Genomic DNA, 24769 nt, shown 5'->3' with positions numbered 1-24769 from the left:
CACGTACCCTGAACTGTCGATCCATTAAAAAGGAACGAATAAAAAGAGGGAGGCGACCGCGAAGGCCCCATGTATGCATGGTGCGGAGAATGCCCGCCCTCCAACAGGTGTCGTAAGCCTCCTCCAAATCAAAGAACACAGCCGCGGTTGGGCGCTTCCGCAAGACGTTATTCATAATGAAGGTTGACAAGGTAACCAGATGGTCAACAGCAGAGCGGCGCCTACGAAATCCACATTGTACATTGGTAAGTAGGCGCCGAGATTCGAGCAGCCAAACCAAACGAGAGTGAACCATGCGCTCCATCACCTTACAGATACAGCTGGTAAGCGAGATGGGTCGATAACTGGAAGGCAAGTGCTTGTCCTTCCCCGGCTTAGGAATCGGTACAACAATAGACTCGCGCCAGCATGCGGGAACATGTCCCTCAATCCAGATGCGATTATAAGTACGAAGAAGGAAACCTTTACCCGCAGGAGAAAGGTTCTTCAGCATCTGAATATGAATAGAACCAGGCCCTGGAGCGGAGGACCGTGACCGGGCAAGTGCATTTTCGAGTTCCTGCATGGTGAAAGGGGCATTATAACTTTCACGATTCGAGGAGCGGAAGTTAGGTGGCCTAGCCTCCTCTGCCTGTTTGCGGGGGAGGAAGGCAGGGTGGTAATGAGCGGAGCTCGAAACCTCTGCGAAAAAGCGGCCGAAGGCATTGGACATATCCTCAGGGGCCACAAGGACGTCATTCGCGACCGTCAAGCCAGAAACTGGTGAGTGGACCTTAGTGCCAGAGAGACGGCGCAGGCTACCCCAGATAACAGAAGAAGGAGTAAAACTGTTGAAGGTGCTTGTGAAAGCAGCCCAGCTGGCTTTCTTGCTTTCTTTAATAATACGACGGCACTGCGCACGTAATCGTTTATAATTGATACAATTCGCCACTGTAGGGTGGCGTTTAAAGGTGCGTAAAGCACGTCGACGAGCACGTAAAGCGTCTCTACATGCTGCGGTCCACCAGGGGACCGGTACGCGACGTGGAGAAGAAGTGGTGTGAGGGATGGAATATTCAGCAGCAGTGAGAATGACTTCCGTGAGGTGTGCGACCTGACTATCGCAGCTTGTGAAGGTTTGATCCTGAAAGATCGCCCTGGAAGAGAAGAGCCCCCATTCGGCTTTGGAGATGTTCCAACTAGCTGAGCACGGAGAGGGGGTATGATGCAGGAGATGGATGACACACGGGAAGTGGTCGCTCGAATATGTATCAGAAAGGGCATACCACTCAAACCGGTGTGCAAGCTGGGTAGTACACACAGAGAGGTCTAAATGGGAACAGGTGTGAGATGTGTCCGAAAGAAAAGTAGGGGCGCCAGTATTGAGGCAGACAAGATTGAGCTGGTTGAAAAGGTCTGCTAACAGGGAGCCCCTCGGGCAGGATGCTGGAGAGCCCCAAAGGGGATGGTGGGCATTGAAGTCTCCAGTTAACAAAAATGGTGCAGGTAGCTGAGCAATAAGTTGAATCATGCCTGCCCTGGTAACGGCAGACGACTATGGAGTGTAAACGGTACAAATAGAAAATGTAAAAGTGGGGAGAGTAATTCTGACGGCAACTGCCTGCAGGCCAGTGTGCAATGTGATGCGATCGTAGTAAATATCATCCCGGACCAGCAATGAGCCGGAATACCTACCACAGGGGGTAGGTCAAAACGCACAGAGGTGTAGTGTGCCAAGGCAATGTGATCGCATGGGCGGAGCTTCGTTTCCTGGAGGGCTACGACGAGCGGACGGTGCAAGCGGAGCAGCAACTTCAAGTCCTCTCGGTTGGTGCGAATGCTGCGAATATTCCAGTGAATAAGTGCCATCGTGAGAAGAAAAGGAAGATGAATGAAGGGGTCACTTCGAAGGCCGCTGAGGGCCTGGCTTCGAGCGAGTACTGCCGCCGCTATCAGTAGGCGGACAGTCATCGTCCATCGGTTCTATAGGTTCATCGGCCATCTCGTTAAGATGGCCGGGAGGAGGAGCTTCCTCCGCTGGTGAACGGCCAGATGTTCGGCTACCAGCGGTGCGGCCACGCGAAACGGATGACGGCCTGGGGCGGCAACCGCTGGGTGGCGCAGGAGAAGAAATGCGCCGTGGAGGAGAAGGAGAACTGTGCTTCCTATGAGCCTTCTTGGAAGGTCTTTTAGTGGAAGTACTGGTCGATGGCTGGGAGTGCGAGGTACGTAAGAAGTTTGCACGGGACAGTTCCTTCTTGAAGGCCCGTGCATCTGATTTCTGGGTCTTCGTCTTGGCAGAAGCTGATGAAGGTGCTTGTGTTGGAGGGGTGACGGGAGGAAGAGGAGACGTCGACCGCGCGATCTTAGCACTGGCCGAACGGACGACCGTGGTGCCGAAGTTCAGATCGCATGTCTGCGTCGCCACCTCCCTGGTAGTCCGAGGAGAGGCGAGGACAGTACTGTACTTTCCCGCTGGGAGCAGCGCGGGCTTCCTACTAGCAAATAGCTTGCGAGCAGCCGAGGTGGACACTTTCTCTTTGACCCGAATTTCTTGGATACAGCGTTCTTCCTTGTAGATGGGACAGTTGCGGGAGGACGCTGCATGGTCACCCCGACAGTTCACACAACGAGGAGACGGAGGTGGACAGTCACCCTCATGGGCATCCCTGCCACAAGTGACACATTTAGCTGCATTGGAACAAGACTGGCGAGTGTGATTAAAACGCTGACACTGGTAGCAGCGCGTAGGTGTCGGGACATAGGGGCGAACAGAAATAACCTCGTAGCCCGCTTTGATACGCGACGGCAGCTGAACACTGTCAAAGGTCAAGAAAAGTGTCCGGGTCGGTACAAGGTCAATGTTGACCTTTTTCATGACCCTATGGACAGCCGTCACGCCCTGCTCAGCGAGGAAAGACTGAATCTCCTCGTCAGTCAATCCGTCAAGTGATCGAGTATAGACCACACCACGAGACGAATTCAAAGTGCGGTGAGCCTCCACCCGGACAGGGAAGGTGTACAGGAGTGTGGCCCGAAGCAGTTTTTGTGCCTGAAAGGCGCTCTCAGTTTCTAGTGATAAGGTACCGTTACGCAACCTGGTACAAGATTTGACAGATCCGGCTATGGCATCTACGCCCTTCTGGATAACGAAAGGGTTGACAGAAGAAAAATCCTTTCCGTCCTCAGATCGAGAAACGACGAGGAACTGTGGGGCAGGCGGTAGTACTTTTGTCACTGGTGGCTGGTCAAGTTTCCGTTTTTGGGCAGAAGTCGAGAGAGATGGGGTGAAATCCATTGCGGAGGAATCCCCCATGATTGCCAGCGTCTCCGATGGCGCGCTCCTTCCTTGTGGGGACCCTCTCAGAGAGCACTCCCGCCTTAGGTGAATGTTTACACCTCAGGTCACACCTCCCGAGAAACAGACGGAGGGACCAATCGGCATGGTCAGAAGGTATCAGCTCAGGCAACCACCCCTCCCTGGGCCTGGCTTTTACCAGGGGGTAAGTGCGCGCCTTACATGTCTACCCAGGGCGGGGAATTACGCGTTACCCCGTCACCGGCTACGCGTGCGAACGCGTGGGTCGGCCTTCAGGAGCGCACAGGGAGGAAGGAAGAAGAGGAAAAAGAAGAGAGAGAGGGAGAGAGAGGACAGACTGTCTCAAACGCCGAGGCGGAGACCACAGAAGGCAAGGACAAGAAGGCAATGAGAAGGCAAGGGGAAGAAGACAAGGGAAAGAGTAAGGATTACAGTGAGATGGAGAAGAGCAAAGAAAGGAACCAACCAAAGGAAGGAAGAAACGAGAAGTTGTAACCTCCCCCCTCACTTATCGGCCTTAATGACAGTGAAAAATTATACCGCGTGTACCTAATGGAAATCTGGGAAAAGCAATCGTCACCGAAGTTAATCTGTCGGTAAAGAGGGAGGAAAGGGTTACATCTAAATGAAAGGAAAAATGCAAATGAAACTGGTGGAAATTAATTTTGAAAAGGGGTAAAGTTAATAAAGAAAGTAAATGTGCGGCCGTTACGTTAACAATTAACTAGCGGTAATTAGATATATGAGATTTGGGGGAAATCACGGTCGCCAGTCCTAAGGACGATTACTATAGTAACTGAAAAAGAAAGGTTATTACACATATAATTAACACTAGAAGCGTGGCAACTGAAGGTTGACACGTGTAGTGTGAAAACTGAAAGTTTGTCAGAAGTAATAAATTTCGCTACACTCTGACTTAATATAGCAAAAGAATTAATAAAACCGGAAAATCGAAAGTTAATTTAGTGACTGAAGTTAATAGTGAGCTTTCTTTCTGAAGCACATCGAAATCCAGTAAAATACGGTTAGTCTTGGACTACCTCAACAATCATTTCAAAAGCAACTTGACTCTACGCAATTTAGAAACAAGAGATTTAACTTTGAACTTGAATTAAATGATTCTGAACCATTAACAATAGTAAAATTTAGTACGTACCAAGCTGAGCTGCAGTCACAGGTAAGCTAAAATATGCTAACAAAACTCGCACTCTAAATTTGTGCTCGTGTAACCTAAATATTGTAGCCAGCTACTGAACTTTGAAATTAAAGCAGTGGAATCTAATTACATTATTTTAATGCTGGCGTTTGAATTTCAACGACTCTCGGGTTCATTTCGGAAAAGGAAGGGACCCTGCTTGGCAATGAAATTGGGACAATGAGCAACAAAGGTTCATGCTAAGTTGCTGTAATTTTGCGAGGCAAATGGAACAATTTGAAAAGCTGAGGTCTGCCATACAGTTCTGAAACTTTACGTGCTTTTAGTCTTCCTTGTTGGTTGATTGAAGGTTTGAAGCCGTCGATCGAGGAGGTGGCGACAGTCACTCATTGTCGGCCGTCGCTGTTGCAGAAGCTGGATGTTGGCGCGCCTTCTTCTCGACACGGTCACCAGGCGACACGGGCTCTTGATGTGCGCCAGCTAATGCTTCCCGTCCGCGACACCATGTCAGAAACTATCATCGCGAGTCGAGCGCAATTACATGCTGCCAAACCCCGAAAGCGCGGCAACTCGCGGGAGCGTCACACAACACCTGCTCCACTCGCTACTCCCGCCAGACTCTCACTGCCCGCGCTCCACGCGGCAGAGTTAACACTACCAAAGATCCTACACACTTTGATTCTTCACACGACCCATCGATGTAATCGTTCGATAGCAGTTTTCCCTAGGCAAGACCCAGCGTAAAAATACAAATAATATTTACGAAACAAACCAATTATACATCGACATAAGTGCATAAATATATATATACAAACAGTAAAACAATTACAATACATAAAGAGACAGAAATGTCATATCTTGAGGTAACAAAACAAGGAAAAAAAATAATAGTACAATAGATGAAAATAGGAGGATATGCATTTCCGGCGTTACAAAGTGAAAAAGCAAAATGACCGCAAATAGAGGTCGTGGAACCGTCCGTCTCCGGACGCAGGCGCTAACTACCCCCTTGAGGGGGAGGGACTCCTTTTAGTCGCCTCTTACGACAGGCAGGAATACCTCGGGCCTATTCTAATCCCCGGACCCGCAGGGGGGACTCGCATGTTGACAGATCCTACCGACGGCAAATCTAGCAGCCGGCATGTGAAATGCTTCGACGTCTTCCTTTAATCCAACCTGGAGGGGCTCTCCAACACTTGAATATTACTCAATACTGGGTCCTATTAGATTCTATTCGCCGTCTCCTTCATAGATGACTCACAATTTCCTAAAATTCTCCCGATAAACAGAAGTTGCCCATCTGAACTGCCTTCTGTTGTTCTTACATCAAATGGTTCAAATGGCTCTGAGCACTATGGGACTGAACATCTGAGGTCATCAGTCCCCTAGAACTTATAACTACTTAAACCTAACTAACCTAAGGACATCACACACATCCATGCCCGAGTCAGGATTCGAACCTGCGTCCGTAGCGGTCGCGCGGTTCCAGACTGAAGCACCTAGAACCGCTCGGCCACACTGGCCGGCCGTTCTTACATCCAGATATTTAATCGACGTGACTTTGCACAGCAGCACACTGCTAACGCTGTTTTCGAACTTTGCGGGATTGTTTTACCTACATCAGCATCAACTTACGTTCTTCTACATTTAGAGGTAGCTACCATTTGTCACACATGCTAGAAATTTCGTCTACGTCATCTTGTATCCTCCGACAGTCACTCAACGACGACACCTTCCCCTACACCAAACCGTCTTCCTCAAATAGTTGCAGATTGTTGCTCATCCTGTCCGTCAGATCATTTATGTATATGCACAGAAAACCAGTCATCAACCTGAAGATGAGTTGGAACACAACTATGCTTTACTAGCCACGGTCGTAGCATAGCATTCGCGACGACCGGCGTTAATATCTATACAGATGTTGGTCTTTCGTGGTTTCCCTAAATCAGAAGGATATTAATTCCCCAGAATCGGTGCACATCGAAGTTGCATACCCATTTCAATATATGTTGAACTATCGACTCTCGATATGTTGACAAGAGACAGGATATGTGAGGGATACATATCGAACCTTCGACTCTGTCGAGTCTCGGATCTGGATATACGGATACGGTGGAACGTCGGTTGAGAGCAGTAAAGTGTTACGTGATGGACTTACATGTATCAGGAGAGGCTAGAGTGATGAATGTATCGAATTCTCTTACGTGGAAGGATTTGATTCCACGTTTGAGGGGCACAACGAAATGTCTGGAATTTTGTTGGGAATATCGACTGCTTCCTACTCGCGATGCGAGAAATTGCGTGCTCTGTGGCGCCGCAAATTCAGTTACCCTGTGAAAGAGAGATATCAAACTCAATTATCCTTATTAGCTCATGTGCAAAAAATGCAGGAGAAGAATTAGCATAAACAACAACAAGTGCTTTGAAGGTACCAAATTAACTATTCAAGAAATCATCATAGTTTTTTGCGTGTTGGATAAAAAAAACTGTATTTTGGAGGCGACTGCCGCTGAGTCAGACCCGTCAGTGAGTACTACGAATTCTGCAGAGAAGTCTGTTATATTGTCTTGACTAATGGTAGTGTACGCAGTCTATTTCTCGATAGCTGTTGTGGAGATGCAGGATTTTCTAGCTGCGTAAGTACAAGCTTCATTTTATTTCTCGTAGATGAAGACGTGATATTGTTAGATGTCTGTTATTGAACATCACAAAGCACATCGAGAACCAGTCACTACCTGGGTGTAACAGTTCTGCTTCGTTAATGTATTTTGGAGGGGGGAGTTGCAGATAGACAGAGACAATAACATGCTTAGAAGTTTGTTATCAGACATCGCGACAAATGTTTTTGACAAATATGATTACTGATCGTTTCAGTCGCAGTAATTCGACCTGTGCTCTTAGGTTTCTCCGTAACCACATATGCGTATATCATGACACACTCGTAGGAAATGTAAGTTGTAGCTTTCCCATTCCGCTTCCATTAGTTAAATAAAACTGTTAAACAATGTAGTGGCTGGTTCTCGAAGTATCTCGTGATGTTCAATATCAAGTTGTATCTTCCTGTTTAATTACGTTCGTGTTTTGTCATGTCTCCTCAGCATCTAGAGAATCAACCGTTCGATAAATATCGAAATGGGTCTGCAATTTCGAAGTGCACCGATTCTTGGAAATTGCCAGAAGAACCAATAGTGTAACGTTAAATAGGAATCCCGACGGAAATTAGCATTATTTACAAGCACAGGTAAAGTTAAAGCAAAGCCAGTCAAGAACTATTCTAGGATTTATTGAGAGAGAGCTGAAAACACGGGCCTACTATGTTGTGAGTGCTAGATTAGGTGCAGTGCTCATAAAATCAGATGAAACAACAGGTCTCTTTTGCTGTTCGCCCCAACTATGTGGAATGAAGCTGGTGACGTGCGCGCCGCGGCAGCCGCACGTTGCACGTCGCCCGCCTCATGTCGCGAGGCCTGCCAGCCCGCGCCGGCCCTTGATGTGGTCTCCTCACGACGGCTGTCCCGGAACGCGCCTGTTTGCTTTGGTCCCACCCGCCGACACAAAGGCCACGTAGCAGCTCTCACCGCCGTCTTGGCTTCCCCCCTGCTGGTCGTCACAACCTCAACACGTTTCCACAGTTACACCGTACAGCGCGTACGTTGAGACCAGTACTGAGGCAGAAAATAAAAAATTACGCCAGTGGGCTGCATCAGACATTAATGCCATTGTTAGTAAACAAGTCACTCTTACACTCTAGCGAACGAGCAATTAGGCCACACTCTATCGAGGCCACAGGGTAGCGTTTCTTCCTCGTTAAGCGGGGAACGTGCGTACGGCTCCTGTCTCGGGCACTGCATATTGTTACTCTAAATACCGCAAGTATACGAACTTTCTTATCATTACTGGGCTAGTTATTAGTCCGTAATTCACGAGGTGTGGCCTCTCAGACCGCGCGAAGATTTTCTAACTACTTTCCAGTGTCATTCATGGCTCCAACCCAAAAAAATGTTTTGCTGTCGGTTGCGTTATCGCCTTCCTTGTTTGTTACTGACACGTGAGGTATTAAGATCACCTAGACTGCGCCTCGCGTACTACGTGCCTGATTTCTTCGGTATGGTATAGTGTAAAATGCGTTCACAGGAACGTGTCAGTTTCAAAGTGGTGAGACTGACAAACTACCTGTTGACTTCTGTCTCGGGTTCCTCGGCCTACTTTTGTTCATGATTTTTCAAAAGTATCAAGGACTTTTCCCTGGTCATTTACGGTGCGGTTCTTTTCTTGCTATCTGCAACGGTGTTCGCTGCAGCACGGGAATCCACAATCCGTTCACCTTGGTCATTGGCGCACCCGGTACATATAATCTGCGGCCGTGAGCTCGACTCCAGTCCACCACCAGCAATGGAGGGTGAAGCTTTGATAATGCCAGCCACTCGCGCTGGCGAAACGTCGCAAAAATCATCAAACAAACGTCGGCCAAAGAAACCGAGACAGAAGCCAACAAGTGGCCACGAAAGCCTTAACAGCTTGGACATGGTTGCCACAAGTTTCCCCAAGTGAAATTCACTGATATTTCCCTTATTTCCAGAAAAGTTTTAGCATTTTTCCTTGACACATTTTGAGGTCTCAAGGGTAAGTAAAGTCGTAAGTTGACAAAAAAATGTAAAGACTAATGTACTTCTTTGCCGCGTGAACAAAACTCTTAAGTACTAACATCAACATCTTTTGTAAAGAACTGTTTTTAGAAGAAGAATGCAAGCCAAATGGTGTATGTGTTTCAATAAAACGAAAGACAGCTTTAAAATACCTTCACTGATTTCACAAATAACCTCAGAAAAAGGTAGGCCTCTTGATAGAAGTGTATACGGCAGAGAAGAGTTATGTAAACCAACACTATAGGCGACTACCAATAAAATGTTGGTTCTACTATGTTCGTTATTGTCACTGTGTTATTTTACAGGTATTGTGTGATTTTTCTTTCGAAAAATATACGAATACATAGCGTACAAATCGCCAGCGCCTGCCACAATCTTCCTCTTTTTATCGTCCACACTTTCTACTATACAAATTATTTTCGAAGTGCCAAAATGTAGTAGAATAAATAAAATGAATATAAAACACCGCTAGAATGTACTTGCGGTTGGGACAGTCGCACTTCCTTAAATCCATCGTCCGTGGGCTCTGGCCAGCCGAGGAGCACCGCAGTCCTGGGTCCTTGGATAAACCACGAAAATCCGTCGCACTGCGCCACACACGAACACGCCCGGCCTGCGGGCAGGCCGGTGGGGCTAGATTCGATGGGCATGGCTTGCACATTAGTGGGAACCGAATGGTTTCAGATCGGCAGGTCCGATCCATTACAGAAAACCGCAGAAACGGCCTGCGGTTTTGGACCATCGTTGGAAGTCCACTCATGTGGCCAGCTATTCACGTGTCACAGATACCGTGTGGACGAACAGAGACTGCGGTGATCAATCCATGCAACAGATAACTTGCGCAAATACTCTGAGAATCAATATTGCCGGCCGAAGTGGCCGTGCGGTTCTAGGCGCTGCAGTCTGGAACCGCAAGACCGCTACGGTCGCAGGTTCGAATCCTGCCTCGGGCATGGATGTGTGTGATGTCCTTAGGTTAGTTGGGTTTAACTAGTTCTAAGTTCTAGGGGACTAATGACCTCAGCAGTTTAGTCCCATAGTGCTCAGAGCCATTTTCAGAATCAATATTAATGAGAATATGTAGCAACTCACCGCAAAGATGATCGCTGAGGTGAAGACCGCCATGTAGAAAAGACAATCACACTCTCACACTAAATTTTCAGTAACAGCCTTTGTCAGAAAACGAGAGCGCGCAGACATTCACACAACCACTCACACACAACTCATGCACACATGACCGCCGTCAACAGTCTCTGAGAATCAGATCCACACGAACTACTACTCACGCCTCCTTGTCTCTCGTCGGCAGTTGCTAGGCTAGAGGCGAGTACTGACGGGAATGGTAGGAAGGAAATTTGTGGTAAGATTCTATGGGACCAAACTGCTGAGGTCATCGGTCCCTTAGCTTACACACTAATTAATCTAACTTGACGTAACTTACGTTAAGGACATGGCACACACCTATGCCCGAGGGAGGACTCGAACCTCCGACGGAGGAAGCCGCGAGAAACATGACAATGCCCCCCTAGACCGTGCGGCTACCCCGGGCGGCTGGTAGGAAGGGGAAAAGCAGTCAGACTGAGGGAGTAGGAACTGGCGCACGCACTCAGCTGCGCCCACCCAGCGACGATGCATAACGTCTCAGTAAACAAACCATTTCATTTATTGAGAGAAAAAACAAGATTTTTCCATTGCTTTTTTCAAATTTTCCTGATTTCCCTGACACGTTTGAAATTCCCTGATATTCCCTGATTTCCAGAACTTGTGGCAACCCTGTTTGATGAAACTGTTAGTCGATGGACGGAGGACGGTGTCAGAGATATAGATCAACATCAAGAAATAGACGAAGAAGACGACGGTTTTACAACGGTGAGTGATAACAGATATATTATCGAACAAAAGCATCTTCCAGAGCAAGAACAACTTCAGCACAATTGTCTTGGGGATCTGTCTGTTTCTCCAATAAAATAATTAAAGTGTTAATTAAAATCAAATATGTTCTGAAGGTGATAAGAAAAATGTAGATCAAAGCCCTGAATGTCAGTTTTGCAAACTTTCTTTTCGTACCTACAGAGTGGAATTTTTATATGCAAAATTAAATGCAGAAATTTAGTTTCATGTTGAAATTTACTTCCAGCAGAAGAGACAGTACACATTTTTAGAATGTGAAATCCAGTTCTCTAATAGTCAATTTAAGTGCACTATATAAAAAAATAGATACTAAAATGCTGGAGGCTTTATTTAGTGCAATACAATAAACAAGCAACATTTAAACAACACTCAAATATCGTAAAAATAAATCTTATGTAGCATAAACTAAAAATTTCAAATGATTTGTGCCTTAAATCTCGGTTTAAACATACGCTTCACAGAGACACCACCAACTCGTAGTTGTTTCTTCTCGTGGCATCAGTTGACTGGTATGCACCTGTGGATTCAATCACGTAAAGTGGTTGCTGTGGCTCGATGTCTTCGCGTCTTGGAATGTCCGTCTCTTGAAAGTATCTTGCGACGTGGACACAGATTTTTGGCTGTTGGGCAATGTTAGTGACACCTGAGGATAGCTGAATTTCCAGTTTGAAACTAGCGTATGAATAACATGCGAGCAGAATGTGATTTATGCCTTCGAGTTCTGAAGGATGACCTTCACAATATAAAGAGATTAAAATTTTGATGCCGTAGAGATGTACCAGTTTCCATTTATAATCCGTATTATCTATATTATATGACGTCGCGTAAGTCTGAATACCATGCTCTTTAACGAACCAGCGGTTGAATTCTTGCACAGTTTCATTCTCTTGTTATCTGAAAGTTTTCCCAGAACTGGTACCACTTACCAAATGCCACTTTCGACACAGCAGGTATGAAGTCTCTGAGTAAAGCAGATGTACAAAGAAAGGTGTCTTTTGCGTGATACCAATCTTTATCAATGAACAACTATTTAATTTTCTATGATTCCACAGTTCCCTTTCACCTAGGGAAGTTCACTATTTTGTGTTGATCGATTGGTGAATGAATTCCTGTATACAACAAAGACACTTATAATAGCATGTCTTCAAGCTCCACGATTGATGTTCTAGTTTCCCGTTGGCACTCCGCAAATCTGTTGTTATTTAAAATGTTGCTGATATTGTGTAGTGCGTATATGAGCGTGTCTCATTGCTAAAACCTCGGCCAAAAAGCTGTTCGTTTCAGTGGGAAAATACTACATACCTCCTGTTTCTACACTCCTGGAAATTGAAATAAGAACACCGTGAATTCATTGTCCCAGGAAGGGGAAACTTTATTGACACATTCCTGGGGTCAGATACATTACATGATCACACTGACAGAACCACAGGCACATTGACACAGGCAACAGAGCATGCACAATGTCGGCACTAGTACAGTGTATATCCACCTTTCGCAGCAATGCAGGCTGCTATTCTCCCATGGAGATGATCGTAGAGATGCTGGATGTAGTCCTGTGGAACGGCTTGCCATGCCTGGCGCCTCAGTTGGACCAGCGTTCGTGCTGGACGTGCAGACCGCGTGAGACGACGCTGCATCCAGTCCCAACATGCTCAATGGGGGACAGATCCGGAGATCTTGCTGGCCAGGGTAGTTGACTTACACCTTCTAGAGCACGTTGGGTGGCACGGGATACATGCGGACGTGCATTGTCCTGTTGGAACAGCAAGTTCCCTTGCCGGTCTAGGAATGGTAGAACGATGGGTTCGATGACGGTTTGGATGTACCGTACACTATTCAGTGTCCCCTCGACGATCACCAGTGGTGTACGGCCAGTGTAGGAGATCGCTCCCCACACCCTGATGCCGGGTGTTGGCCCTGTGTGCCTCGGTCGTATGCAGTCCTGATTGTGGCGCTCACCTGCACGGCGCCAAACACGCATACGACCATCATTGGCACCAAGGCAGAAGCGACTCTCATCGCTGAAGACGACACGTCTCCATTCGTCCCTCCATTCACGCCTGTCGCGACACCACTGGAGGCGGGCTGCACGATGTTGGGGCGTGAGCGGAAGACGGCCTAACGGGGTGCGGGACCGTAGCCCAGCTTCATGGAGACGGTTGCGAATGGTCCTCGCCGATACCCCAGGAGCAACAGTGTCCCTAATTTGCTGGGAAGTGGCGGTGCGGTCCCCTACGGCACTGCGTAGGATGCTACGGTCTTGGCGTGCATCCGTGCGTCGCTGCGGTCCGGTCCCAGGTCGACGGGCACGTGCACCTTCCGCCGACCACTGGCGACAACATCGATGTACTGTGGAGACCTCACGCCCCACGTGTTGAGCAATTCGGCGGTACGTCCACCCGGCCTCCCGCATGCCCACTATACGCCCTCGCTCAAAGTCCGTCAACTGCACATACGGTTCACGTCCACGCTGTCGCGGCATGCTACCAGTGTTAAAGACTGCGATGGAGCTCCGTATGCCACGGCAAACTGGCTGACACTGACGGCGGCGGTGCACAAATGCTGCGCAGCTAGCGCCATTCGACGGCCAACACCGCGGTTCCTGGTGTGTCCGCTGTGCCGTGCGTGTGGTCATTGCTTGTACAGCCCTCTCGCAGTGTCCGGAGCAAGTATGGTGGGTCTGACACACCGGTGTCAATGTGTTCTTTTTTCCATTTCCAGGAGTGTATATTTGGACAGAAGTATGCGAATCCTGGTTCTTCAATCCACCTGGATACACTTTCGTTTCCTAGTATGATGATATCATGTAAATGACTCTTCCTGTCAAAACTGCATTTGCCATAAACATTGTCACACTGAATGGACGCAAAAAAATCGCAACGCTAAAAATAATTAATGTAGAGTAATGAAATTTCTGGAAAACATTTATCTAGATAATGTGTTTAAGTGATTAACATTGCAAATCACAGGTTAACGCCAGCGCAAGATATGCTACTGCAAATGTGAAGCACATTACTGACGACTGTAACCGCCAGAAAGTTGATCGCAAGCATGCAAAGCTTGCATTTTGTTGTACAGGTGCCGGATATTAGTTTGTGGGATGGAGTTCCACGCCTGTCGCACTTGGTCGGTCAGTACAGGAACAATTAATTCTGGTTGTGGGTGATGGAGTAGACGTCCGACGGTGTCCCATATGTGGTCGACCGAGCAGGCCAAGGAACATGTCGATACTCTGTAGAGCATTTTGGATTGTAGGAGAAACCCCCTGGAATGATGTTCACTAATGACAACACAACAGATTGACGTACAAATTTGCAGTCAGGATGCGTGGAATAACCACGAGAGTGCTCCAGCCGTCTTACGAAATCGCAACCAGACCGTAACTCCAGGTGCAGACCCAGTGTGTTTAGCACGCACACAGGTTGGTTGCAGGCCCTCAACTGGCTTCCTACTAACCAACAAACCGACTTGTAACAGCCTGCTGTGTCACTGTGGTGGCAACTACTGCTCAAATTGCTGCTGCAGTTGCAGTACGAGTCGCATGTGTCCGTCCATCCGGAGCCCGGTCTTCTTGCGACTATAGTACATTCTCGTGACCACGGCTGCCAGTAGGCATTTGCAGTGGCTACATTCCTGCCAAGTCTTCCTGCAATATCCCATAAGGAACATACAGCTTCTCGTAGCCCTATTACGCGACCTCTGTAAAGCTCAGCGGGGTGATGACAATGACGTCTTTGTTGCCTTAAAGACATTCTTGACTAAACTCACCACGTCTAACCTCAAAGGTAAATAATGCTCGCGACCATTACAGCGTCTTTCAGTCCCTCCAATTTTCGTTTATGTTGCACAACTCCTTCTTGGTGTTGCAGTTTTCTTTCGTCGGTGAATTTTTGAAATGTGCTATGACAGGAACACTGTCACCGTCAGGAACGGAATGAATTAATACGAAATGATCTAGATTCTTGTTTCTCGATATTGGGTATTTATGCGCAAACATTAGCTAAGTATACAAACATACAATAAATCGGTGCCGAGCTTGTTGAAGTAATGATCCCATTATCCTTTTAACGGGATTTCGAGAAACTGTGGAGAAATAACTGTAGTTGGTTGCTAAGAAATTGAAACGCGCTCCCTGGTAATACGCTCCCGATGTCGGAAATCCGGTGCCACTTGAAGTAAACGAGACCACTGGAGAGCTGAAACAAATATACGTTTGACGGCTTGGTCCGCTCGCTAGCTGGCGGCCCTTGGCTCCTGGGACGGGTGTAATTACTCGCCGCCGTTGCGAGCAGCTCGGGTCGCGGTGGAGTAAACCCAACACGGCCGACTCCGGTTCCCCGGAAAGTACCGCACTGCGAGCTGCAACATGACTCCACTCGAGGAAGACAGCAGCCGCTGAAAAAACGACACGTGCCTGGCAGATGCAGGCTACATACTGGAAATCTGCTACACACTGGACATCTGTTTTTCGACTGATGTTCCTCGACAGCGCGAACGCATTCTACTGTCAGAAGGCGATTTTCGATTAGTCTATGCACTCGAGTGGGAGGCTTAATACACGGTTCTAAGCTAAACATCGTTCATATTGCAATAGGACAGCAAACAGAATACGACACGGCTGAAGTGAAATGAATACATACTTGTCCTGCGGAAGCGACGAACAGTTTGTGTGATCCGCCTGACTTGTGTACGCGTGGCAACTTACACAACTGTATTTACCATACATATTTGCTTTCGAGCTAACCTTTTACAATCTTACGGTGCAATGTGTTGCTGGCCAGCGAATGACACCGTAAGATCGCTCTAGTTATCAACAGCATGTGATTTCCATACTGGCTAGCCTTTTCTGTGTACGCCAAGATGACGGTTTGTGTTATTCAGTGGCTGTACAATGTCTCAACCACCAATCGGAATTCACAATTTCCTCATAATAAAGCGACAGTCCTGCTTATGTAGTTGTGTGTGTCTATAAGAATGAACGCTATCTTACGGCTACGAGATCGCTAAGAAATTTCAAAGAAAATCATAAGAAATGTTCTGTAAATATTTCCAGACGTGACACAACATACGAACACTTTCTCAATTCACAAATTAGCAGGACTGATTCTCACGTGCACTTCAAAAGCGAACACGAGTTACGCATGTTAGGTGTACGGCACAACTACACTTGCGGTCTGGGTTCCCGAAGTAGGAAATCGCTCAGTGACGGAACACGACTGTAATTTACTATAAGGTTCTCACGTTTGCTGGCGCGTGAGTTCATCAAAATGGCGCAACATGTCGATAAATGCCACTCTCATTTTCTGTCCAGAAGTCAATGGACTGATACTCATCGAAGAAACGTGGCGCCATTTGTCGAACTCATCCGGCTGGGAACCCGAGCGAGGAATTCTTTTGAGGAATCTATCTCAAAATTCCAAGCAATTTCCTCAACTCATTTATGATGCTACAGTATTGCTTACTTCCTCGCGTTACTACTTTTGTTAAAAAATTACTTGTCAACACGAATTAACAAAGAAAAATCAACAAGAAAAAGCTCCTTCATTTCAAGGTATCAATAACAAAGAAAAATAAATAAATAAAACGTAAATTAAATTTCTTGTTTCGTGAACTTCCTTTATTTAATTTTTTTAATTGTTATACATTGTTATTTGTCAGCAAACTCTTAGTACCTTCAACTTCTAGTCGGTCATCGTCAATTCACACACGTAGAGTGGCCAATAAGTAAGCTGTGAAAGAGCGAAAAGGGGGAATCCAGGAACTAAATGTTCATTGCGATGCTAACGCGAATGTCCAGTACCTATACGGAAAAGGGTATAGCGGTTAGCCTGTTTAATCAGATGAAACCAGTGAGGGGAAAAAATACGTTGCAGATTCGCCTCGGAAGAAAGCTAATACCACTCCCGTTACAGGACCTCATATTTGAAACACTACCGTTTACTTCTGGATGACACTGTTCGCCAGATTTTGGACCCATCAGGGTCAAATATGCTAGATATTGATCTCGAGCGTCTGATCTGCACATGAAAACGCGATGAGATTGCACGGCTGGGCAAGTTCCAGAAAACAAATTTTGAACAAGGATGGAACATGAATAGCGCTCCAGATGCTTCGCTGCTTTGCAAACCGGGAATGGAGAGAAAATCGTTTGCAGTCAAACGATCTTGGAAGTGCGTCCCCGACGAGTCGCTTCTATCATATTTCCTGACTGGCTACTTCGTCGCTAACCACCAAGAAGCGCACATGCTTGGTGACAGGTTGACCAACTCCGCTTGAGCCACTGAATGCCTCAAATGATGTCGTCCAGTTCCGTATGTTGCGTTTGTAATACTGCCCGTTATTTTAGTGCCATTACGATTCGTCGACCCTCATAGTTCCCCTGATGCAACATTCTCAAACTACTTCTAGGAAAGACAACGGTCGGCATAACAGTTCAAGCTTTGTCGGTGCCCTTTACGCGCGACACCATACTTCTTTGCCCCGTGCTGTAAGAACAATGGAATACTGCTTCTGAACATTTCATCTTAACAACCGGATTCGCGAATCTCAACATATCTGGTACGCTGAATGTCAGGCTAATGTGAATTAGTTCCGAAGTATGAGTTATACATTACAGAACCACAGCCAAGAGGGGCTCTGGAGTGTAACGTACACAGTGTGGCTGTTAATGTAAATTAGCGGCTCAACCGTTTTGACAATTATAATGAGGTGGTTTCCATAGTATGAGCACTGCGTATAGCGATCTGCAACGCGGCAGAACATTTTTCTTCGTTTTATTAGTTTCTTGTATCGCTACAAACAAACGTTCAAAGGTTATCAATTGCTCTTTTGACAGTATAGATAAAAACAACTCGGCTGAATTATTTAACTACTTACAAACCGGTGTGGGCCCTCACAAACAGGATCTTGGCAGATTTAAGGCTACCGCGGACTTGAAAATACGCAAACAAGGACAAGTAGAGAACGATCACTTTCGAAAAATGTGATAACATCTTAAAATTTTTGGAAGAGTCTACCTTTTCTGTATAGACAAGCGTTACATATTTGTAAATATAGTACAAATAACTTCGCCAAAATAAATATCGGTTTGTAACAAACAATCGACGTCAAAACGTGTCAGAACTTGTTCAAATAACTTAAGGGCGTGCAGCCCTGTAACCTGACCGATATTCAGGACTTGCTAAACAGTTCAAGCTTTAAAATTACTGGTATAGTAAAAAAGTAAAGCAGTCATCAATCCAAGGATTGTTTTGAACGACACACTGCTTTACTAGGCACTATCGTATTAGAGATGTGCCGTTGCCTTCCTCCGGCCTCTGAACTGACCTACCCAGCCAGCTATAGGGGAACTTACAGTCTAACGGGGATTCCGAACCACGGTGCATCTTGGCACTTGGCACTTTTCACGTTAACAAACACTGCCAGAGGTGAAAGATCAAAGTTCTAGGCTTGACGGGCACCGACAAACCTTTAAATTTGTAGTCTGGCACCTTACCACTTCCTTTTTACCACGGAGCCACCAAGCGACACCACAAAAATTATTACATACTTATTTCTGCCGCTGTTTATCTAATGTTGTACAAAATGATTATATGTTGGTTTATTTGTTATGACACAACCACAAAAGCGTTCCACAATTTACACGGTATTGTGAAATGCTTCTGTAATTCTGTCGTAAAAAAAAATAAAGGAAATAGGCAAATACTTGATATCCATTGACAGGAGGCCGTTTTTTCTAAAGTGTGCGCTGCGACAAGTGTACTGATACTTTGAAAAGACACTGTCAAATGTTTCTGTGATTAAGGAATTAAAAAAATCATAATCAGTCAATCAGTTAATCTGTATGGAAAGCACGATATTTTTCCAGCGTTGTTATTATGGAGTACAATACCATGTTAACGTTATTTTTACTATTTAGAAACGGATACTGAATGGTGATCAATGCCGTTTAATACTAAGAGCACAGATGTAGTGAGTTAGCTCATCGTTTCTGCTCTTCGACTGTGTATCTATTCTAATTAGTTTTTACGGGAGTCAAGCTGCCTTTCATTTAATTTCTTGTATTAAAGAGTTCTCTTTCGTTTACATGGAAATCAAATAAACACATTTTATAATTTCCGTTTAGCGAGAGTGAAACAGACGAATGAAAAACTAGACAATAATTCTCGTCGGTGCGCTTCACATGATGAACTTTCTACGAGACACGGTTAACGACTAACCCACCAACATTATTATGACAAGCGTCAGAATCTTCAATCTTCTAGGAGGAATTATCTAAACGAACAAAAAAGTACGATATATGTTTGACATTGCGTAAGTCGTTGCGATCTCAATATTATAGAATTCTTGAAGAATCAAGTTTGCCAAGATCGCTAGCAACTCTTTTTATTACTTCCACCGGTTTTGAAATAACTACACTGTCGTCGTCGGATCTTGTAAGTTTATTAGCTGTTCATGTTTGTCACAACACTGAAAGCCTCAGCTAATAAAGTAAAAAGATCCGATGATGACAGCGTGGAATAGTCGAAACCGGTCATAGCAACAAAAAAGGATTGCTAATGATCTTGGCAAACTTGATGCTTCGAGAATAATACAAAAATTAGTGTCTGTTATTTAAAAAATAGCGCCCTCAGTGTGTGTGTGTGTGCGGCATTTCTACAGTTGGCTGATTATTCCGACGGCACAAGGGCAGACACAGCTCTCGTGCCACGAAGGTGAGGGTGTTAGTGTAATACCCGTGTAACCACACAGGCTCAGGTTTCCACATTTTCCCCCAACCACAGAAAAGAACAGAATCTGCCACATGGATCGACTGGTCGCGTGCCCATCTTCTAATAACAGACAACCTCACTAGCCGCACCTTTTAGGGTGAGATCTGTTACCGTGGGGTTTCAAGGACAAAGTTTACATTCCTCCAATTCCATCCACATATCCAGAACTGAGGTGTTATTTGAACAGAGTCATCGAGAGCATTACATCTCACCTTCGTCAAATGCTTTGACGAATAGGACTACAGCCTACAATGTACATTTATTTCTATAGCGCGCAAGTCGTCTTACGATGTATGGAGAAGGATACAACTATACTTTCCTCCTTTTCTTACCCATCTGAGAATGGCACGTGAGAAAAAACAGCTAACAATAAGTTCGAATTTTTATGAGTCTCCAGTTTTGGTTATTTTTCGAGAAATATGAGGGTGGAAGAAATACAAAGCTCTCCGTATTCTAACATTTGTTCTCTCCCTATCCAGGATGTATCGCCTGTAGTGTCTCCCACTGGTGTTTGATAAGCTTTTTCCCAGTGATTGCGCGCTAATTAAACTAACTAGTAGGGGGCGGGAAATTTCATACAAAGTCAGCTATTTACAGCGACATAACGCGAAAACGGTGGTAATTACGAAATGTCACGAAGTTTCGCATTTTCCCCGTTCCCGTGGAAAAATACCATTAATCTTAGTGTTACTCAATGTTGAAATTAGATTTTGACATTATTCTCAAGGTTGAGGTTCGCGTATAATCTTAAAATGGCAGTTCATTTCCCGTTTGAAGAACTGTGGCTCTACGTGCGACGTCAAACGAAAACACGATACCTCCAACGAACTATTCGGACAACAGTTTCAGTAGCCGGATAAAACTGTTACCTCTATTTCGAGTTAAGAGAGTTTGAAGATTGTTGCATAATTGTTAAAAAGTAATCATAGTGATGAAACCAGCAAGATATGGAGAAAAATGAAAGAACAAATACTTCAAGCACAGTTTAAGGAAACACGGGAACGATCTCGATTTCTCCTTCAAAATAGGTTAAGAATTTTTATGGTCATAGATCCATGCAGGCCTGGGTTCTTATCCCTAGCTTTTTGTTCAACCGCAGGACGATGCAGATGACCTGTATTAACGCTGACATCGTAAAGTGTCTTATATATACCTGCAATGACAGTTATCTTCCGTAAAGATATAGCAATGGAAAGGAATTTCTTCTGAGGCCAAGATCGCTACCAATTTATTTCACGATGGGCAGTTTCGACAGAAACTTGCTGTCATCGCGTGATCTTCGGAAATTTAAAATGCATATCTATTAATTACATACCGGCACCATATTCCACTCATAACACAGCGCAAGCACATTTGTTTGTCAGTTTCTAACTTGATGATGTCGGTTTACGACGTTAAATTTTGCACCTAAGGCATTTCACTTCAGCGATGAAATTTGGTGCTATATGTATTGCATATTTTCATCTCCTTATTACTGGCACACCGATCTGCTTACGCTACATTGTGAGTAGAATGTGATACCGCTACGTGACTAATATGTATGCACGCTAAATTTACGAAGATCACATGATGACAGTAATCTTCTGCCGAACCCGACCATCGTGAAATAAATAATATTTCGCGATATTGGACTAGGAAAAATTTATTAAAGGATACAAATCCTTTCATAATGTTGTGGAAAAACAAACTTCCATGACAATTAAAATTTTGGTTACTATCACATGTCTCGTGCTGTACTGAAGGTAGCTCGTCTTCCCTTTCCAAATGCAGAATGTGGGCGGCTGTATTTACGATAGGGCCATGTGCTGACGAACTGGTGCTACCACGTCGCAGAAAACAACTCTGAAGTTATGAAATGCTCGTTCTGAACAACTTTCAGCAGTGTATAGAGGCAGAGTTATTTTTACTATAACTGACTGGACTTAACAAGATATGGCAAAAATAACGAACTAAAAAACTGGCAAAAACGCTACAGAAACTGGCCACAGAATAAAACAATTTGTTCCTGGCACTACGAATTGGTAATGACACATGCCGCTATTCTATTTCCTGTCTTAATCCCATCTGGTAATAGTTGCACGCGGAGGACAAACACTCGAGAATCGGTCGAACGAATGTGTTGTAAGTCACTTCTTTCGTATTACACATGATGTTTACATCACTTGTATCACAAGTCGGTGCAAGAGCTTGAAGTTTTCCCAAGACGGTGGGAAGATTATTTATGCTCGGCGTCGCTGCAATAAATACATCACGTGAAATACTAAGTCTGTAATGAGATGGATTACACAGACCTGTACACAATCGACAGAGAGAGCCATCCCTGTGCAGGGTGCGAAATGGCACGCCAGATGTGAGCTTGCGGCACTTTGCTCCTGTACAACCACGTCTAATGATCGCCGCGTTAGCGTTGTTTTTAGCTCGCAAATTGTGCCGAATTAGTAACCAATTAACACTGCTACGTCGTTTCATTACATCGTTAACACAGAGAGAAGTGGAAAAAGAAGCAAGCGCGCGTCAGTTGCCCTCCGCAGCCGGACAAGAAATGTTCTTGTTCAACAAGCCGGGCGTTAATAAGCTGCTAGTGTTCCGCCAATGATTATTGTGATAATGGCGCCGATAGGCGGGCAACGGCGTATTTACAGCGTCCTAACGACCTGCAACAAGCGTTTAACGGCGCCCAGATAAAACCACCTCCACTCCCGCGTCGTGGCCACCGCCACCACGCCCCCGGCAACTAACAGGGCATCAATTTTGGAACCGAGGCTGTTGACGAGGCGGTCAACTTTCTCTCTACAGGACATCTGACAAAGCGTTGGTAGCATCTGTCCCACTAATGTAAAACTTCAAAAAATGTTCAAATGTGTATGAAATCTTATGGGACTTAACTGCTAAGGTCATCAGTCCCTAAGCTTACACACTACTTAACCTAAATTATACTAAGGACAAACACACACAACCATGCCCGAGGGAGGACTCGAACCTCCGCCGGGACCAGCCGCATGTAAAACTTCGCAATTTCCCAGTCGGATATGCGCGGGCAGTTCACTGACCACGTCAAAAAATGGTTCAAATGACTCTGAGCACTATGGGACTTAACTTCTGAGGTCAACAGTCCCCTAGAACTTAGAACTACTTAAACCTAACTAACCTAAGGACATCACACACATCCATGCCCGAGGCAGGATTCGAACCTGCGACCGTAGCGGTCGCGCAGTACCAGACTGTAGCGCCTAGAACCGCCCGGCCACTCCGGTCGGCCTGACCACGTCAATGATATTCCCATGTGCAGTTACTGATCTTGTGGTGCTGTTGCGCCAAATTAAGAATGGTGCTAAATTTAATGACAAAAAGTCATATCGAGAATGGATGTAGAGCTATGAATACGACATAAGTGGGTATGCTGTGGCGTTGTGGCTTACGAGTATCAGACTGGGCTGAAAGCTTTGTGGCGGATTAATGATCGTTGCTCCAGCTCCTCGATCAGAATGAGTGTAGGTTTTAGGTGGCTTTACAGGACTGTCTAAGTAAATTGCCCCATATCCGCCACAAACGACAGTGAAAGTACGAATACTAACAGAATAAAGTTAATGAGAAAGATAGCGCTGACGGATTCCTACCGTCAGGATGACTGACATTTATGGCGCCAAGAAGGTATCTTACCTAAGAATTATTATACAGTAAACTGCCAAAACGTGCACGCGGTATTACACATCAGTAGCAATCTTTGCAAGAAGTGAGCCAAAGGATAGTAATAATTGCTTGTGGCTCAATGACAGGGTGCAAGTCTTTCAATTCGTGTCCCTAATAGTCCTAGTTAAAACAACCGAGGAAAGGGCACCTACAGGTTAAAGTAGAATCGTAACAACGTGTCGTTGCTGGTGACTCTTCACATCACTGAAAGCTAGATTAAACGTAAACTGAAAATTTCCGTATTACCGCCGGGATCTGATCCCGCGCATATCGGTTTCCAGTCCGGCGCTTTAGTACTATACCACCAGGCACGTGGAGGCAAATGACGGAAAATGAATACGACAATAAAAGAAGTGGAAAATTCTTTTAGGTGCGGGACGTTTCTAATGTTGAACCTAAATGAATCGAACACACACACACACACACACACAACATAAAGACCTGTAAACGTATGATACTTGCTTTCTCTCTCATTCTAGCGGCACATCTGAGAACTTAGAATGAAGTTTAGAATAAAGCTACTCGTTAAACATTGGTATGACCATTCAAAGACAAAGAGATCAAATACAGCGAAATACCACTGACAACTTTCGTCAGTTGCGAGCAACACTAGATTTACAGAGAAGGCTCCCAACAGTGGTACATACTGGGTAACTTACACTAAATGATGCTCTTCGCCTGTTTATGGATTTCCAAACATTTCTGCGAGTCCGCCTTGGTAGCTGCGCGGTCAGTGAGGCGGATTGCTAGGTGAAGGGCACCGGTTTCGATTACCGGCAGCGTCGGCGATTTTCTCCGCTCGGAGACTGGGTGTTGTGTTGTCCTTATGGTCCTATGACTGACGTTCGGCTGTTGAGATGTTGTATGGACACACCCCGAAAGCCAATGAATCAGGAAACAAGAAGTTTCTATGTAGTCAATCTTGAACATTAGCCCTTTCTGACCTTCTGGTTACAATTACGTACATTAAGTTTAAAAGGAAGAAGGGAAGATTGGGTTTAACGCCACGTCAACATCGAGGTCATTACAGACGGAGCACAAGCTCGGATGGTGTCGAGGATGGGGAAAGAAATCGGCCGTGCCCTCTCAAAGGAACCAACCAGGAATTTGCCTGGAGTCATTTACGGAAATCAGGGAAAACGTAATTCTGGATGGTCGGACGCAGGTTTGAACCGTCTTCCTTCTGAATGCTGGTCCAGTGTGCTAACCACTGCGCCACCTAGTTCGGTCATAAACTTTTACCGGGTCTTAACTGCAACAGAAGTATTTTTCCCCAATAGAAACCTGAGGTACACTT

This window comes from Schistocerca serialis, chromosome 2 (assembly GCF_023864345.2).
Source record: "Schistocerca serialis cubense isolate TAMUIC-IGC-003099 chromosome 2, iqSchSeri2.2, whole genome shotgun sequence".
NCBI lineage: Eukaryota > Metazoa > Arthropoda > Insecta > Orthoptera > Acrididae > Schistocerca > Schistocerca serialis.
The sequence above is the reverse complement of the archived record's forward strand: the minus strand, read 5'-3'. Positions refer to the sequence as shown.